The 6,000-nt window shown below is 33.1% G+C and overlaps 1 protein-coding gene across 13 annotated transcripts in view; it reads right to left on the bottom strand.

Moving 5' to 3' along the window:
* The window catches only part of NRCAM (neuronal cell adhesion molecule), a 200,955-nt gene that overhangs the window by 98,517 nt on the left and 96,438 nt on the right, over positions 1–6,000 (bottom strand). The gene's annotated exons all lie outside the window — the stretch shown is intronic.

Raw genomic sequence — 6,000 nt, 5'->3', positions numbered from 1 at the left:
ACACAACAATAAAAAACAACTACTCACCATTGCGAAAATATATTTCTAATAAATATACCAAAAAATGAATAAGCACAGCTTTTTATTTAAATATGCACAACTAATTAATTTTTGTGTTACTTTTGTCTGAAGTCTGTCATCATCAAGCAGGAAATACTGACATACAGCACAATAAAAAGACAATAAATTACTAACTTCATTTACAAATAAGCTCCACCTCCCAGAGCGGTAATGCTGTTTAAGTGATACTTTTTTTGCGCAAATGCTACTGATTGTACACATAATAATAGCATCTGCTGGGGTGCAACATTTTGGATATTCTTACAGGAGCCAATGGGTTCCTTTCTTTATCCCACTTTAATTCCAAATCTGATTGATTCTTTCTCTTTGTGTTAACACAAAGAAAACACAAAGAAAAAGAATCAGAGTTGGAATCAGAGAGGGATTGAGAAAAAAACTGTTATATCCGATATGAGGAACTGGACAAGAGTGATTCTTCACAAATTGCCGATAACATATTTTACTTTGTCATTATTTTTCAACAAATGCAAAACATGTAGAAGCCATGAATAAAAAAGCAAGTACACCCTTACTGCTTCCATATCAATAAAGATGGCAACTTGAGCAGAGTGCAGCAAATCATGTGCACTTCATAATTTGATCTTGAGGAAGTGATACCACCACTACTTAAGAGCAGAATCTGGAGCATTCCGTTTTGTGTTAACTACCTGTCAAGGAGAAAAGATATCTACAATGATCTCAGTGAAGTAATTGCTGCTGCTCATTAGTCAGGAAAGGTTATAAGGCAATTTCCAATCAATCTGAAGTCCATGATTTAACAGTAAGATTATTTACAAATGGAGACAATTTAAGACAGTTGTCAATCTCCCCAGGAGTGGGCATCCCAGAAAAATCATCCAAAGATCATATTGTATGATGGTCCAATACTTTACAAAGAACCCAAAAGCTACATCCAAGGATCTACAAGCCCCTGTCAACACGGTAAATATTAAGGTTCACTAACATCAGAAAAAGACTGAACATGTATGGTTTTCATGGAAGAGTAGATTCTGAATGAAACATAAAACTTCTAGAACAATATTATCTGGACAGATGAGACCAAAGTGTAGTTACTTAATTTTAAAGCACATTTCCATGTTTGAACAGAGCATATCTAGAAGATAACTGAATCAAGGTTAGAAATGACCAAGTCAAAGACCTGCCCTCAACCCCACTGAGATGATGTGGCATCCTCAAACATCAATTAACTGAAACAGTGTTGTAAAGAGAAATAGGCCACGACTCCTAGAACATTATGTAAGAGGCTACTAAACACATACCGAAAACTATTACTTCAGGTTATAATGATTAAAGGCGGTTCCACAGGCTACTGCATCATGGAGTCCACTTACTTTTCACACATGGCTTCTTTATATTGGCTTATTTTTAGTTGAATAAATAATGACAAAGTGCTATGTGCTACTTGTCAGACGAGATCAGTTTATCACATGTTTGTATTGCAGCTTTGTAAATGACCATTCGAGTTCCAGCAACCCTTCTATTACGTTCAGTAATATATAGTTAGATCCGTTTACAGATAACTTGTTTATATTCCAATATATGTCATGCTTACTGCCATCCATAGGGAGTTTGGGATCATGAATGTGCTGCTGGAATGCATTTTTTGTATGCATGGCTATGTATGTGTATATTTGATTTCCATTATATGCCACCATACAATACAGGCAATGCTTTAAATTCAAAAAACAAAACAAAAGGTGAATAGGAAGTACAATAATAACATTATAATTGAGGTTCCAGATATGAAGAACCTACAATATTTTTGTGGATTAGGTTGCTTGAGTCTAGGGGCATACACAATCATTTAGAATCTGCATCAACAGCCATTCATATAGGCATTACGGATTCTATAACATTTATGTTGTTAATCGATTCATGACTGTGTACATTTTAATTTACAAATACAATTATAGTTTTCATCCTACTACATTAGAAAATGTCAATGTTGTGTCCACTAGTTAAGATGCTCTAAATTGGCAAGATCTCAAGGAAAAATAAACCAGGGGTTACGTATTGAATTAAATTGTACTTAATCTCTAGAAATATCACATAATTCTAAATAAACATTTATTACAATATATATGTAGGTGAGATATCCTGATCACCATTAGAATAAATCTCAATGGAGCATAAATATTCAGACACTATAGGGCATATTCAATTAGCATTCCCGGGCGTGATTACGCACAGCTGCACGGGTCCTGGTACCGCAACTTTGTGGATTTCTGTCCGTAGAAATCCAGTGTGTTGCGGTACTGTAATGGCACTTTACACGAGGAGCCACGTGTAATCGTGGCCGCGAATACTAATTGAATACCCCCCTATGTATTTATTTAAGTAATTAATTACGTAGTCTTTCCTAATATTTTTTAAGGAAAGGTGTAAACATAAAAAAAGGTGAATAACTTCCAATGTAACAATCATTCTCATGAAATGCAAAAAAAAAGGTATACCATAAGCTACTTTATATTTTTAAAGTTATACTCACCTATGTAAATATGTAAATGTTGTCAGTTTGATATTCCCCAACAATCATTTTAAAATATTTTGGTATAAATGTCAACTGTACTTTAATATATTGTTTGCTAATTTAAATATGCTTCATTGCAAACTTGTATAATATTTGCAAAACAGTGCAACAAATATTTACAAAATAGTACAAATTAAAGTATTAACAACAAAAGCAAAAACATATTAAGCACATGTTCAACATTAAGTAACCAAAATGTACACTACTATATGTGCAACTTTATGTTCCATAGAAAAGCAAGGTAAGGAAAAACAATATAAACCTAGAATATAACTAAAGTATTCTCTCTAAAACAGTAAAATGGAAACTACGTACTGTATGTATGCAGCATATTCATGCTGATATTTCCATACCCGAATATATTTTTCACAATGTCTTATACAAGTGTGTTACATTGTCTTTTAAATTTGAATATGCAAAATCCCACTACTGCTGTAGAATGCAGGACTAAACTAAATACAACATTTAGCAAATTTAGGTAATTTATGTCAATGTAAACTGACCCTGTTTAGCTCCGAAGTCTTGGCTTTGTCACTCCTAAATAACACTGTTCCAGGCTTTTTATTCCGTAAAGAGTGAAGCCACTACTTGAAAATCCTTAAAAAAAAACCTAAAACAAATATACTATGAGGATCACACTTACCATTACATATCGCTTATGCAATCACACGGCTTTGTTTCCTAGCATACATGAAGTGGATACGTTTCTTTGTATTCTTTTTAAGCAAATGTCTCTCACTATCTGTACAATGCAGTTTGAGCTTTCCTAAACCCTGAGCAAATGTGCTTATGTGACTGTGCACTTTGCCACACTAATTACACTGGTGATCATCCATCAGTAGACAAAGTGATTGATTGAATATTGGCTGTATACTATGCTGAAAGCACAAAAAAATCGTTTAATACGGATTGCTAAAGAAAGCCTGTGAATTAACAGCTTCAGCACTGGACATAACTATGCGTGCACGGTCCTGCAAAGTATTTAAATGATAATTATGCTTGAAAGGTAAACACATCACCTTTCTAAAATATATAATGCTCCATTGTTCACAAAACATAGCTAAATATATGTGCTTAATAGTGATAACCTGAACAGTTAACAGGCAGGGCTAAAATACTTTCACAATTCCAACATAAACCAATAACACTCTCATTTATTATAACAATACTGTTTAAATAACATTGAAAAATCTGGTGCCAGCACATCTTCTTCCACTGCTCTTTAAAAAAAATGGCTAACTACTGTGTGGCTCTTCTTTTATGTACATTAACAAATGTAAACATTAAATAGAAATGTTTGGATTAATATACACCTGAAAGTGTGCCTAAAATCTGTACTTGCATAATGCAGTTGCACAAGTAAGTCTAATGTAATATATTACTACAAGATCAGAGAAAATAAATCTAGATGGATAAAACAATTTTTAAAAGCTTAGTATCTGGGATTCTCCTAAGCCACAATAGAGTACATCATAGTGTCATAAATATAGCTTTGTAGTAAGGATGACTGTCACATTAAATCAACCAGGCAAAACATTGTAATCATCAGTTTTCAACTATAAATATACTTTTAAACCTCCTTGCATTTATAATAGTAAAAAAGTCAGACATTTGAATCTTGCTTTATTGTTACAAATGTAATGTAAACACAGGTCTTTGTAAAATAAGCAAAACACAATGCCAATATAGCTAAAGGGAAAAAATAATTCCTACAAATTGTTTTTTGTCCTGTGGAAATTTGTGAATCTGAACATGCATTTAAACAGGACATATAGAGGGGACATTGTTCTCCTATTTAGTAACTATTTTAATATTTACAGTTTGTCTTGTATCCGTGTATAATGTCTAAAAACTTATTGACGTGTTTTATGTTGCCATGTTCACGCATAAGTTGCTTTGTTTCAATTCTTAACTTTTTGTACCTCTTTCTGGTTTGCTGTTGGGGGGGGTCTTTATTTTTCTTTGTATGTTTGTAGTTTTTTTTATGTTTATTTGTGTCTGTTATATACAAAACCTTCAATAAAAAGACAATTCAAAATGAATAAAACAATGTAAGCGAATATAAATAAGTGAGATACAATAGTATAGTAATAGTCTTTCTAAAATGCAGCCGGTATCATACTTAATAGTCGTTTATTACCCTTGGTAGTGTATGCATGTACTAAGTATGTACTCAGGAAGGCTGCCAATTTAAGCACTTGATTTACTTTGTTGCACATATTGAACATTAACTTCATAAAATATTGTATTTTTTTTATTTATTTTTTAATACAGCATAATAAAAGATCACATGTAGAATTAAACTCAAGTGGCATAAGAATGAAAAGATGAATTTGTCCTGAAAAAATATATTTAAATTTAGGGTGTAAATTATAATGTGCTCACAAGAATTAGGCTTGAACCAATGTATGTCAAAATCATGAAAAGTGAGCTGGTCTTGCTCAAAAGTAATTTGTCCTAATCCTCTGATATTTATGCAATTAAATGGGCTGCCCTCTGTATATCACTAATATGCAGGAGTACATCAGCAATACACATACATGAGGTTATGTATTGGAGTGAAAGATGTGTTTTTGATTCTGAGCATGTGCACAAAACACTAATTGCAGAACTTGCCCTTTGTGTGCCTGTGTAGAAGTAAAAAAAACGTGCTATACACCAAAAACCCAATTTGTGCCCAACTCTACATGATTCCTACAGTGCTCGGTGTAAACGCTGTCTGCACGGACTGCAGGACCAGGAACCAAGTCGCAAGGAGTCCAATGTCAGTGTAAAATACTTAAGTCTCCCCTTTGGTATTGGGATATCTGCAACCATGTTAGGTATGCCACTGGAATGACGTAAATAGAAAAATAATAGAACACAACCCATGTTTAAGAGACCACACAACAGTAAACAGAGCTCAGTAGGAGAGGGAAGAGTAGACCAGGGATTTATAAGGGTATGAAACAAGCTCAAAGTTTATAGAGTCTCACATTATGACATTTTCATCTTCAAAGTCTGGATGTTGTTTCCATGCTGAAAAACTCAGTGTGTTATATACCAACTCATACTTTAACAAAGCTTAGCTAAAATAAAACTGTCATTTGTCATTTAAAGAGAATCAATCATTTTTATAGGGTTTCCTTTAATTCTGCAAACAATGGCTGTCTTTAAAATGTCCGTGTAGATTGCCTTGTGTGCGACAAACTAATAGTTATTAAGATTAGACTGAATGAACATTGCTCCTACATCAAAACACACTGTCTCAAAAGTGAAATAGAAAAAGAAACAGACATATTATATCCAGAGAAATAAAACATGTAAGGAAACTCCTGTATATTTTTTTCAATTACATTTGGATATTTTGGAAGGAGTATATATTTATACATGAAGTATTACATAGACAG

The sequence above is a fragment of the Mixophyes fleayi genome, chromosome 4 (assembly GCF_038048845.1).
Source record: "Mixophyes fleayi isolate aMixFle1 chromosome 4, aMixFle1.hap1, whole genome shotgun sequence".
NCBI lineage: Eukaryota > Metazoa > Chordata > Amphibia > Anura > Limnodynastidae > Mixophyes > Mixophyes fleayi.
The sequence above is the reverse complement of the archived record's forward strand: the minus strand, read 5'-3'. Positions and strand labels throughout refer to the sequence as shown.